The sequence below is a fragment of the Melanostigma gelatinosum genome (assembly GCF_949748355.1).
Source record: "Melanostigma gelatinosum genome assembly, chromosome: 1".
In the NCBI taxonomy this organism is placed as follows: Eukaryota; Metazoa; Chordata; class Actinopteri; order Perciformes; family Zoarcidae; genus Melanostigma; species Melanostigma gelatinosum.
In genome coordinates this window covers 7,507,030-7,521,695 of record NC_136634.1, presented here as the reverse complement: position 1 = coordinate 7,521,695, position 14,666 = coordinate 7,507,030, and positions in this window count along the sequence as shown.

Genomic DNA, 14,666 nt, shown 5'->3' with positions numbered 1-14,666 from the left:
ATGGCTCTTTCTCTCACCGGAACAGACGCTACATCTCTAACTGACCTCGGTTACGACCCAGCGGCCGTCTCATATCTGCGTGTGCGAATGCATCTGAAGTAAGAACAGGTTTAGCGAGCTCAAACCTGTCAGTCATTCTCTACACGGCCCTGGCATTGAGCAACGGAACATAATGCAGCACCAGGTCTTTTATGGACCAGATGGATAAACGCTATTATTTGGCGTCACCCTTCACTGCAACCACTTTATGCGTGTCATGTTTATCAGAGCTGCTGATAATTCATAGAATTCAAGTTAATCCAAATGAGGTATCACAATTGTGGCACCTCATTTACATTAATCTTTCACTTCACCTCATACAGGTCAGGAAGCCGGTCAACTAACTGATTCTTTTTGCTTTCTTATCTCATTTTTGCATCCGAGCTGAGAGTTTAAGACAGAGATATTTGGCCGAAATATCATTTCAATCCGCATTTGCATTTTTCAAAACTACACTGAAAATAAGTCTCAGTCGGATAGGTAGCATTATATTGAATATAAGTTACAGTAAAACAGATGGGGTGTGTATGTCAGGTTTCTGTAAAAACAACACCGAAGGAGATAGATATCATTTCAAACCACTGATTATTTTGAGAAGCCATTTTGCCTTCAACCAGATTGTCGACCGGCTGGACCTGAATGTTAAAATGTCTCTCGATCACTTATCTTTCCTCTTTTCAGAGCTTATCTGCAGCTTGTCGGATGAGATATTTATGGCGGCGTTGGAGAGAAAAACAACCTCTGAGCAGCATCACTTACATGAATTAGGACCGTGAAGATGCTCGGCATACTTTCCAGCGTATGTCTCGTTTATGTGGCATGTGACTTTACCCCATGATTTTAATGACATGGAACTCGATTCTGATTGCTGTGTATCAAATGTAATCCTGCTGAATTGCTGAGCATTTGGGCGTCAATTGGTCAACAAACCAACATATTTTTACCGTCACAGCTGTTTTGTATTTGTTGTGCTGTGTGACAGTGAATGTGTTGGTTTAATTAAGAGCCCTCAAACAAGATTAGGAGCTTAAGGCGCTGTAACCCCTGAAACACGAGCTCACCAACAAATCTGCTTTAATTACAGAAGATGACGTTTTCTTCTTCATAAGTGCTATTTACTGTTTGCATGTTGATCCATCTGAGGGTGCCATGACTTCACACTTTTCTTTGTTTCTCTTTGCACTGTTCTGTTCCTGTCTTGCAGAACATTTGTCCTTCAATGGAAGCTCTCTTCTATTAATTATTAAAGGAAAATCTCCAACCTGTTTTCGGCTGTGCAGAAACAGTAATGGAGCATTTCTCAAAGTCGGACCACTGACTTGGAAACCCTGTTTTACAAGCTTGTGGGAATTCTGCCTTCTGCTTTAGTGAATCCCATCCGCATCTATATTGTATGCTCAGGAAGTGTAAATGCATCCGGTTGAGTGGTATAGTGATATACATTCGGGAACACACGTTTTTACTACTGAAGTTGTTTGATATTAGGCCTGAAATTACAGTCCAAGAGACACAAGTCTCTATTTAGCACCTCACGCCACCAACAGCAATGTAGTTATAACATCGGTTGGCAGGTTGAGTGAGGACATTTGCCCGAGTCTTAATGAAGCGGCTCGCTTTCCGTGTTTGCTCTACTTTTTATGTGTTGCTCCACGTTTGCTTGGGCCCAGGGTGAGTGAATATGAAGCTACACGTGGAAAACCAATTTTGCTGAGATTGTTACGATGCAACATATGACTTCCTCTAACCGACTGGGCTATTTGCATGTTGGAATTGATAGAAGAGGAACAGATTCAAATGGTGTCTGCCCCAGACACATATTCCGTACACACATTTCTCGCTTAATTCCATTTGAGATATGCAGTAATTGTTTGTTGCTGGTACAAATAAATCCTGATTCAGGGTCATTCAAACACTTTAGGGGATTCTCTCTCTAAAGGGATCTTGTTTGAGTTTACACAGGAGATCTCCAGTCCAAACAAAGGCAGGAAAACAAACAAACAAGTGACTGGAGCAGAGGCTGATTACTGAAGGCAAAGAGGGGGGGGGGGACTGGTCAACACCAGCAGCTGGACCTCTTGACCAGTCCCCTGGCTGCTGTCCATGCTCAAACACTGGTGACCAATTAAGGACCAATGGTCAACCCCTGAGCCCCAAAAGGCCCAACTTTACTTGGTCTGTTGACTCGATTTGTTGTTGGACAGCTTGTCACAGATTGACAAATGGGATCACATTACTAAAACAATCAAGTTAATGCATGAGCTGGAGATACAGAGATTCAGTCAGGTCCTGATTGGTCGCCACTGTTTCTGTGAGAATTCCATAAAGAAAGGCAGTAGCAGACTAAAGGGCCTACATGAGCTGCTGCAATAACAATAGGCTGTTGGCATTCTGTTTGGTTTGATGATGGAGCATTCTGTGAATACCAGGCTATTATACTGTAACTGTTATGCTACACTTTTGCTTTTGTAATCTAATTGGCTCTTGCTCAAGCTCTCCTAAAATAACTACAAACAGCCACTGAAACAAGAGAAGGCTTGTTTGCTGACAGCATGCTAATTATGGAATTGTTACAGGATGGAAGCAACCCACTGCTCTTGGTAGTGGCATGATGTTTGCTGGCCTCCATCCCTGTATCTCTATTGAGGTTTGCTATTATTGTTTGTAAATGGTGTGCAGGCAGAGTAGGAGGGAGCACAAGGCGGATCCTTCCACCATTTGGTAGATGCTTTCTTTTTCCCCCCTGGATCCATATTGAATTCCTCACATTAGAGATCTTTAGTAGGAATAGTTGGGCAAGAAACCCTCCGGAAACCTGCAACGTGTTGTTTTTACACTTCAGCTTTTGTAGATATGACACATCAATTCGTGAGCTTTTAAGTGTTGGTAGTTTAGTTGGATTTGGTTACCTTTATTCAGAGCCAGGCTAGCTGTTTCCCCTTGCTTCCAGTCTTTGTGCTAAGCTAAGCAAAACTTCCTCTGACTCCAGCTTGATATTTACCAAAGAGCTATGAGAGTGGAATCAATCGTTTCATCTAACTCTTTAAAAGAAAGTGAATTAGTGTATTGCCAGTTATGCACTGTCAGTTATGCACTTCCGATTGAGGTTGCACAAGAACACACATGACATTTTAGACCACATTGGGTTGGAGAGGCTCCTTTTAGCAGTTCTTCAAAAGTAATGTATTTTCCTGCCATTGTATCCGCCATCTGCAATCATACTTCTACTTTTCTCCCCAACAATCATTTATGAAAGCGCTGCATCCTTGAGAATTTCTAAAATGAGGGTTCCATTTAATGATTTATGTGTATCCTGAAAGAAGTTTACATATGCAATAATCCTGCTATGTGAAGCAAATATTCTTTAATTAACCGAGTAATATTTTTAGCTTAAAATCAAGCTTGGTACGGTTGTTAAATTAGTTGCCAAAAAAGTTCTAGTGCTGGTTTAGCATAAAAAACGGGGCACTTTTCCAGAAGTTTACCTGTCATACAACCATCCAAGCTCTGTTAAACGCTGGGGCAGAGGTGGTGCTTCTGCATCTGCTTAACATGGCTTTCATCTTTGGCCAATTTGTTGGCCTTTATTTTGTGGTATTTCAGCCGGGAATGTGTGTGTGCAGGTGGACGAGTATGAGTGATTGCATTATTTGACGTAAGCATTGTTCTCTCCCAATCCAAGGCACGCCGACTGCTGAAGGTTTGTGGGCCTCCAGGCAGGAAATCCAGCTAGTTGAGCGAAAGACAAACAGAGGGTTTGACCGAGCCTTGCCACCAAACAGATCTGAGTTCAACGCATTATCTTCCCCACTTTAACAGTTCAGTCTGCATCTTTGTTCGTGTGGGCGAGCTTCCTAGCTGAATTTTTACACCCCTCTAAATGTTATGCCTCAAACTGAAATTGTCTGAGGATCAGTTTGCTGGTTTCCGTTGCTTTTTTCCCCCCATCTGTGCGTCCTCCCTCAGCCTTTCATTCTTATCCCAGACACTGCAATGCTTCAGCTATTAATTCTCCAGCTGGGGATTGAAGCTCCTTTAGGCATGCTGCATTCCCCAGTCCGCTCTTCTGTCGCCTGTGAGATAGCGCAGAGCACACAACCTGCACTGCTATTAAGATTCCTTATGTTACCCAGATAAGGGAAACAAGAGGACCTCCGCTTTTCTTCTGCCTCTACTTTGTTTTGGTCTCTCTAATGTCTTCCTTCCTCTTCCCTGTCTTCAGTAAGGACCACTGTTGCTCCTGTATTTGCTTCATCTTCTACTCCCCGTCTGAGTTTTCAGACCTTGTCCAATCACAACTAGCACACTGGCTCCGGTGTTTGGTTTCTGTATCACTGCTGGTGGCTCTTTGACACCCTGCTTTGCTGGCACCACAGACTGTAACCAACACCTCCCGAGGGATCGCTCCCCCAGCAGTTATCCGCCTTGCCAAAAGAACTATGGAAGACTGACACAACACTTCAGGCAATATTTCATGAAAAGATATAACCCGAGTGTGTGATTGCAACTCCAGGAGAGGAACTGATGAAGAAATTCACACCTTTATACACTCAGCACAAGCTTGAGATTCGCTATGGTCGAGGGATGCTGCCTGGGAGCTATTTGTATAATTTCTTACCCTGCTGTATATAATCCCCTTTCAGAATGATCCTCTCTTTACTTGGCAATGGAAACCATCTGCAAAGGGCCGACCCAGTGGATAGTGTCTGTTTCCCTCATAACAGGAGCTCTGCATCTTCAACTGCAATCCTGTGCAGCTTTCAGCACCACTAGGCTGTAATTTAATGTGTGCCTGTGGAATTCAGCGTCGGGTCATATTGCTTCAGTAAAATACCAACAACAGCTTTGTTCCGCCACAAAAAAATACATTAACAAAATGAGGTCAGCCACATTTCTGGGGCGACACTTTGCGTACTACCCATTACTTTTTAAAGACTTGTTAGAGGCTGAAAAAGGTCAGATAACCAGAGTCAGCACTAGCAGGCTGAGGTTCCTGCATTTTACTTCAGCTTCAACTTCATTGTGATCGTGGAATTTACTCTGATGACAGGCGTCTCTCCATGCAAGGCTTTTATGTGTTTTTGTAGATCAGTATCCTGAGGATCATCAACCTGAGGCTGCGCCAGTACAACTCTGTCTGCACCTCTGCCAGACTGACAGGCTGATGGGGGAATGTTTTTTGGGGGGTGGGGGGGGGGGGGGTGGTCTTGGAAAGGTAGTCTGAGGGTAGCAGCCTCTCAGAGGAATCTGCACCATTCCCTAAATTCCTAGGAAGGCAACCTGCTTTGGAGGAACATGTTTCAATTGGAGATGCTTGCTTGCCATGGAGTTTTCCTGCAACTCTGGAAAACTAGGGGCCCTTCCTTTTTGCACCCCTTTCCACAATTGCTTAAACTCTCCTTTCTCCCTCCCTTCATCCCTTCCCTCTATCCCTCCCTCCTTCCAACCCTCTCTCTCGTGGAAATGCACCATTGACAGATCTTTATCAGCAGCCCCATCCCTGCTCGGGCTCGCCGCTTGCCTTTGTTTTATTTCACCGACCAAGCGCTGAGCCAGGATGAGGGATTTGTGTGCGCTTCCCTCTCCAGCTCCGCAGCCCTAATGTGAAACTGGTGTATTTGTGGTCGTGACAATCCTTTTCCACTCCACGAATGTTGCTCTGGATGATAATAACAAGGGCCCGTGCCTGGGGGACAGCGCGGTGTGGTCAGGGTCAGCCGCAGATGGTTGTGCCTGTGGAGGATATAAACAGCGGAAATGTCAAAACAACCCTCGGACAAGTAAAAGGAGAGGAGGCAAATTACTGAAAAAAGTGAGACAAAAAGGGGAAAATGTGCCAGTGAGCAAGAGTTAAATACAGATGTAAACAGGCATTAGAAAGACGGAGACTCTAAATATAGCACATGTAGAAGACAAGAACTACCTGCTTGTCCTTGTTGGTGTGATTATATGGTGGTGGTCAATGGAAAGTATGTTGAGCAGCATATAAAAACACAAGACTGTGGGCAAGGGGTGTTGCCTTGCATCCCCCTGGGCTGGGGACAAACAGGCTGGATGAGAAAGGACAAATTCCACTCAGGCCCCTTTGTACTCTTAAACTACACTACATTATCCAGAAGGCACGGCCACCAAGGCTTCCAAAGGTTGGAAGAAAAAGTGTTAATCCATCTCAGCTCTCTCTATTGGCAGCAACTATACATGACAACATATGTGAAGCATGTGTGCTTGCAATTTCATTTTTCCCCTGTCCTTTTTCTTACTATATATCTAACTCTATACTTGAATGAATGAATGAATGAATTTTATTTATAAAGCGCTTTTCACAGACAGTAGTATCACAAAGTGCTTAACAGAGCAGACATTTAAAAGCATAAAAAACACAATGTGACCCAAGGGTCAATAAATTATCTACACAGAGAAAATAAAAAAATAAAATAAAAAATAATAAAAAATAAAATAAAAATGTAAAACATATTTTAAGAGCAGGTCTAGGACATGGGTTTACTTTTACACAAACGCCAGCCTAAACAGGTGGGTTTTGAGCTGGCTTTTAAAAGTATCCACAGTATCTGCGAGGCGCAGAGTTGCAGGCAGAGCATTCCAGAGCCTCGGGGCCACTGCCTCAAAGGCTCGGTCACCACGGCTCTTAAACGTGTGCGTGGGACTGACAGAAGACCGAGAGCGTTTGACCTGAGAGTGCGGGCGGGTGAATAGCGGCGAAGTAGATCAGCTACATAAGCCGGAGCCTGACCGTGAAGTGCTCTGTAAGTGATGGTGAGCATTTTAAAGTGTATCCGAGATGCTACAGGAAGCCAGTGGAGAGATCGGAGTACGGGGGTACTCACATTTGTTCGAGGTGCTGCACGAGTGATCCGTCCTATTGCACATACCCCCAAAGCTTCCTGTGCTGATGACGACACAGTGTCTTCCCCCATCAAAATGTGTCTGATCAATGCACGCTCTATAACAAACAAGGCTCACATTTTAAATGACTTGTTCACAAGTCATAATTTGGCTTTTTTATTTCTGACCGAGACCTGGCAACGGAATATGGAATGCATCCATTTCAATGAACTCTGCCCTGTGGACTGTTCTTATGTTGGGACACCGCGTCTGACAGGCCGCAGTGGAGGCCTCGCCGTGGTCTGGAAGAATCAGTTTTCCTGCCACTTGGGGAGCACAGAATGCTATGTTACTTTTGAACTACAGCTGACTAAAGTGGGCCGGCAAAAGCCGTTTTACTGTTTTTTAATTTACCGACCTCCAGGTCCTGCAGGTCAGTTTTTATCAGAGTTCACAGACTTTCTGACCTCTATTATCTATTATCTAGACAAAGTGCTTCTGGTTGGTGATTTTAATCTGCATATCAATGATACCACAGACTGTATTGCTACTGAGTTTCTCAATATCACTGAATCTTTTAATTTCACGCAACATGTTTCTGGCGCCACTCACAGGGGTGGTCACACCTTGGACCTTGTGTTTTCGCTGGGTCTTGATATTGATAATACCCGTTGTGAGGACCTATTGATCAGTGACCATAAATGTATTTACTTGTTATCTGAGAACCTAAATAGGCCCACATAAGTCATAATCTACAGTTACCTTCCAATATAGGCTCAATTTGAACAAATTACGTTGTTTTTCTGATGAGGCTTGTCTCCTCTGTTTGACCTCATGTCAGAGCCATAAAATATAAAAAATGTGTTGCTCAGCTGTCTGGTTCCTTCATAATAGTAGAGTGCCTTTCTCACATTTGATTGACGAGAACGCAGTGTCCTAGATGTGCTTTTGCCAACGAAACACTGAAGACCAGATGCGTGATTTGAAGGAAGGAGCCCAGAATAGAGACGGGTGACACATCGCACCATCTTTCAGTCTCTGTCTTATTAGCTCACTTTCTGTTTCTCACACACACACACACACACGCACACACACGCACACACACACACACACGCACGCACACACACACACACGCACGCACACACGCACACACACACACACACACACAGGCCCATTAGCAGCCAGTCTTCTGTGACGTTCAGAGACAAACACCATTATAATATTTATGACTTATTTTCCAAAGCTGCCATGTGTGGGAAAATTAGATAAATGTTTTCTGGGGAAATGACTGCGACTGAGGAAACAGTGATGGATTGTGACTAACTGGTAAAATGAATCAATCAAAAGCTGGTTTTAGTTTTCCACACTGAATCATACTCATGCAAGCTGCTCTTAATTCTCTTTAAACAGAGTTTTTCATATTTTCCTCAGTAAGCTAAAAGTCAAGGTGTGTCAGCGTTTACATGACAAGCTGAGTCTTTTTGTACGCGTCTTTCTTTCGGCAACCCTGCAAAATTAGTTGCGCATATCAATTAAAACGATCAAAAAGTGCCAAAGAAAACAAATTGAGTTGTGCAACGTGACACATGGGATGTGAAAACTCAACGTACTCTAACAATTACTTGCTCGGTGATTCAGACCATAACATGTGCATGCAATAAGCTAAGAGTCCTGGATGGGGGTTTGCTGTTGTTTAAGAACCTCAATGTGATTTGGTCAGTCCTGCTGTAGTTTGCCTGCACGGTCTTCATAGATGACAATAGATGATAAAACCCTGAATTTCTACTCACATATTCAAGCATACAATTCACAACTTGATTTCATACAAGACTGCAATTTTGACTGCTGGTTCAGCCAGTTCTCATTCCCAGGGCGTCAAATACACTTTGTCATGACCCTCGGCGTCTGATACCAACGCACAAGGCACCGCTTAGCGTCTGTATGAGACGCACAGAGTGGTCGGAAGACTAGAAAAGCACTATAGTACAGAACATTTACATCGTCTGTGTTTTACTTATTTGACCGAGGTATTAGTTACCTAGTTATTATATGACAAAGTGTCGGTATGTGACGAGTTGGAAAGAGAACGTGCTGTAGGGTCACAAAAGTGCTGGTGGCAAGAAGTAGTTTAAAGACACAGTTCACTCCAACATCGTACTTATTTTTCCTCTTATCTGTGGGACTATTGCTCAGTCCATATTATTTTGGTGTGAGTTGTCTAGTTTTGGAGATACCAGCCGTACAGATGTCTCAAATATAATGGGACTATATAGCACATCTAGATTGATGAATAGCACTACGGTGTGTGTGTGTGTCATTATCAATTAATGGAAATCACACAGGCTCACTAAATCTTTGTCCTAAATAAACACATTACACACTGCGTAGTTGTAGAATCAACTTTCAAAAATCACTGACCCTGAGTTTTTTTATAAGCTCGTCACACAAAAGAGGCAGCAGCCACTTGGAGATCAGTTATAGCGAAGTCTGAGGAGCCGCCATGTTAACAAAAGGTGTTGCCACTCACGTATACACAGCATAACCTCTGTGTATACACCCCTGTCAACTTCCCTCTTTCTCTTCTTCAAGTGCTCATCCATCAGTTTAACCCAACACTCCCTCACTGTCTCCTGAATAATCAGAGCGGTGTGGAGTGATCGTGAGCACCCAGGCGACCGACAGCCGCGAGCAACGGATAGCGTCATCGCCCTCCTTTTCCTACGATGAGGCATTTGAGACACCGTGCTATGGATCATATGCAGAGTTACACACATAAACACACACAAACACACACACACACACACACAAAACTATAGCTCCACACTTTCAGGTCAGCGAGGTGACGGTGGGAGTGTCGGAGCTGTGTCCATCACTGCGGATATAGTCTGTCACCATCATAATGGCTTGGGATTTTAAAATCTGCCCACAAGAGACAAAAAAAAAAGCGCTCTCTACAGCTCGGATGGAGCACGCTTGTTTAAGGGTTCACGTTCTCTGCAGGCACTTTTGATGAAGACAAATGATCCTCTTTCAGCCCGCACTGAGACAGCAATTGAGTTGGACAATGGGGCCGATCAGGCCAGTATGAGGATATAAATACAGGGTAAACTAGGAGCATAATTCATTGTCAGAGCATACATATTGTTCTGGGTTACATTAGGCAACGGTTTATTCCAGAGAGCAAAGAGAAGATCACGCTGCAAAAAATATCCGTCTTTGAAAAGGCACCTATTCTTTAAAAAAAAACCATTTGATCACCCATTTGCCACTTGCTTGAAGGGAAAAGCTGTTCTTAGACTGAGTCCGAAATAAACTCACTTATTTGGCTCTTTTTGAAGTCCTACAAAGTAAAGCAAAGCAGTGCTTCAACTGAGCTTCTTCAAACTGGGGCAGGAAGCTTGAAAACAATGGCAATGTGCAATGTGAAGCGAGTCGCTTATAGGGGCAAATCCACGTATAAAATGATCACTCTGCAGTTCTCTTCGTTTTACGGTGCAGTTAAGTGTCTTTTAGCTCATGGGTTTGGTTTTACTGCCCACATCGTTGCTGCTTTGGTTCACTCTCATTGCTCTTATGTACCTTGTGTCCAGCTGCAGCGGGCACTGCTTATCATTTAGTCATGTCTGCTAAATGTAAATAGGCAACGGATTGCTAACATGTTAGCCATGAGTTCCGCTTGCCCCAAGTGGACCAAAAATGTGAATGACTATTCACGAATTCCCTTGAGGGCAGTTAAACTCTGGTGAACATTACAATAAGGCATCAGAAGAAAATGTGACTTGTTCCAGTGTGTAATTATGCTGGTACCACAGAACAATGCCAGACAGATGTCACTGGGAATGAGACAAGCTGTGATGAGAAGATTGAAGCGGTGTCATGAATGACATAGTTTAAGAGACATGAGTCACTCTGCAGACTGTTTTCCTTACTGCTGTTTCTCAGACTCTATCTGACTGGCTCCTCTGCCCGAGCAACATAGTTCTGGGCTGGCAGGGAGGAAGCGTGAGCATGTGTGTGAAACAGAGAGAGAGAGAGACAACAAAGGGAAAGGAAGAGGTGACTGTGAAGAGCATTTGTTCAATCCTCCCGATGACGAGACTGCACTTTGCTATGAAGAAAAAAAGAATGAAAAAGTTAAATACCGAAAAAGTAGCCGCTGTTTGCTAACTTTTGTAAATGAGTCAGAGTTTTTCAATGATTGAAAAAAAAAAAAAAGTATTTTGATGATTAAACTTAAATTACCCCTGCTGCGCCAAACCCTCCAGGATATCTCTGGTTGTCCATAATAAAATAAATATCAAGTGCACCGTGTCATAAAGCCAAATTGGAAACACAAGAAGGTCTTACACTCGGTACAGATTCATGTTGGGTTTGTGCTCGGAGGATTTACACTCTTTTGCCGAAGCACAAACCACAGCTGAAATAACCCAAAATGGTCCAAACCCTCAAGCAGCCAGTGCCACTTTAAGTGGTGCAAGAAAAGTAGCATGAATTACATGAAACATTCTCTTTTAATGTGTTATAACGTATGAAGAAGAGGGAGAAAAAGGCAAAAATGGTGTCATCCTTGCAGGAGCTGACGATAATACAGCAGTATATTGAATTATTATACTATTGAGACACAACCAAAGGAGGGGTTGTATGTCTTGTTTTACGGAGGGAGGGATCCAGTGGCTGGACCAGTCATGCTTGATTCAATCCGATCTTTGTCAGAGCCCGCGGCCTGTCCACCAGCTGTGTCCAAACAACCCACAGCCAACCCGCTGCCCGTGTCTGGGAGCATTGACTGGAGCTGGAGGCGGTGGGAGGGAGGCGAGGGTGCGAGTCATCTCAGGGTGTACCAAAAGCCCCCCCCCCTCCACGCTACAGTAACTTCTGCTTTTGACATGTGGAAGCCCTGAACTCATCCATCCTCCCCGACAGTTCAGCTGCTCATACAGACGGGAAGGTAAACTGATTTTGAGGAGGCCTGCTGCTTTAAAGTCATAATCTGTGACGTTTTTTTCATTTATAGAAATATTGTTCTTGGCTCAGCAAGCTCCTATAACACTGGTAGTCTGAATTGATTCCCATACCCAGCTGTAAAACTGTTTTTTTTTTTTAAATACAGCTAGCATGAGTCAAACTTCAACAACATACACAGAAAAATGGCATCACGGTACTAGCCACTGTGATGCAAAAATATTAGAGCAATGACAAATATTCAGCAAAAGTGTCAGTCGGTAAACACTTTATTTGTAGAACAAACTCCTGAAACTCTTTGGTCGCTCTTTGACTGTCTTTACAAAGTTAAATAATCGATGCACGTTGAGCGATAAAAGGGGAGCAACAATAAAAACAATCCTCAGTGTGCAAGCTGGCTCGTCAGCCGTTCTACATCACAGAGATCCTCGATAAGGAGCCAGGGGAGCGACTGAAAGAAAAACCTGGAAGGAATAAGAGAGACGTTGCCGTGCAGATGGTGTATCTTAATAGATGTGCGCTCAGCGAGCTGTGATAAGGGACCATGTCTACTTTGAGCAGGCAGAACAGGCAATCCCTGCTCAGGGGGCTGTGCAGCATCTGCAGCCAGACACTAATAGATGCCTACGAGAACTACGTTGACAAATTGAATGCCACCGATGAGTAATGGCAAGAGACTGAGAAAAGAGAGATTGTTACAGGGAAACTACGGACTCAATTGTTCCCAAATGCACTGGTGCATGTGCACAGTAATAGAGAGGGGGTGTACCTAAAACACTGAATGCCAAATTTCTGCTTAGCAATTTTATTTTCTATAACATTTTTTAGGGAAAAGGATCTTAAAACCTTCATTACTCGACCAGCTCAGCAGCAAACAACTAAACTAGACATATGAAAGTGGTATCAATCTCCTCATCTAACTCTCGACAAGAAAGAAAAAAAGCTTAATTCCTTTAATAATCCCACCACTACCAGCATCGGCTTTTCCCAAACAACTGATACACGCATGCCTTGAGACTATGGGTATAGTGGCTGTGGATATTCTGATTTTGCACAGGACCATGTAGTGCAGACACCCTCTAGTCATGCATTTGCTAAACATACATGGTGGCTTTATGCCTCAATAGTGTTTGACAGTAATCTTTCAGCGTCTTTGTAAACTATGTAAACACAGAAAGTTGTGGCCGTGAATGGGCAAAACGTAGTCTGAGTCCAATCTCTCGTCACACTGGGATGTAGCGAGACCGAATTAATAACAGCGAAGAAGCTGAGGACCAAGCTCAGTGCGAGGACCATGACAGGCTTTCAGTCCGGCTGCGTGCTGAGAAAAGTTCCGTTTTCCCCAACACCTTTCCCCCTGACTGGCGATGTTGCAGCTAAAAACATAGTGATGGATTGAGTCATATGGTTTCACTTTAAGTACTATACTTTCCAACATGCTCTCTGAAAAGCGCCTGTTTCCATTTTTGTAGGTGTGGTCTTCTATTTAGGTCACAACAGAACTCAGAGGAGAGGAATTCCCTGTGTATTCATGTGAGGGAGGGTTTTAATGAACTGCACAGTGATTGATATGAGGAGAGTCAGCTTACTTTTACATGGAGGCACGACTGTGACTGCTTCATTTTGGGAACAAAAGATGCTTAACTGAGTACATTTTACTAAAAAGAAACAGGGGGAAATGCTCCGACATGTCTGATCAAGAATTTGACATTCATGTTGACAAATCAAAGGAAAACTGTGCTTCAGAGCCAAGTTCATCCACGTATAGGAAAGAATTTGAACTCAACTCTTCAGATTATCATAAACTACATACCAAATACTATTTCACCCGTGCAAAAAGTACACGTGCAGAGTACGGGGGTAGAGGATCCATGAGTTAAGGCCAGCCAGTGTACTTGCAGTCCAGCCAGAGCTCCCACTCATACCCCAGGACAGCTTCCTCTGCTGAATAAAAAGGATGCTTTATGGCCTCTGGTCCTACCGGGTTTTGGCCAGTCATGCACTGCAGCACTGTAGCTTATTCCAAACAGCAGAGCGCAAGCAGTCTCATTCAATGAAAAGTTTGTTTGTGAGTGAGTAACATTATACCAGTCTCGGGCATTTAAAAGCACCCTGCATGTGTTCTTGTCTGGTCCTCAGGGGGAGGAAAATGTAGGATTTGAACCAGCTGTGACAGCGTGTGGCTGGTATTGTTTCCACCTCGTGAGTCTGTGTGTGTGTCATAATGGAGATATGTGGTCCTGGAGATACCTACTGCAGCGGGAACTACCACAGAAGCGGTCTTGAGCACTTTGCCAGGAATTTGTCTGACTTTCTGTGGACAGATTTTGTCAACATAACAGCATCACAACAATCATAAAACTTTACTGGTGTGTTGTTGAGATTATATAAAGGCCGAGTTCGAAGATGGGTGTGGTCCAACAAGACGCATGAAGTGGGGGGTAAGAAGTGGGGAAGGGGCCATTGTGCCCCAAACACTTTACACCACTGGCTGATGTCACCCGCCTGCAAGATGGTCTCTAGTCTCGCCTTCATTTTACACGGAAAGGGAGTGAGTCCATTACTTCACGAGTATTCCAATTCCTAATTTGCCATCCTCTGAACATCACCTTGCCGGAATGCTTTCCAAACCACAAAACTATCAGCAGATGTTAAACACGTTGGAAGAATGTTTAAACCCACCTTTTAGCTTCTCACGAGACACAAAACATCACAAACGTTGGCCTCAATTCTTACCTGATTGGATACAGTCAGTGGTAGAAGTATTGAGATATTTTCTGAAGTAAAAGTACGATGAATAAATTAAAGTAATACAAATTGAATTA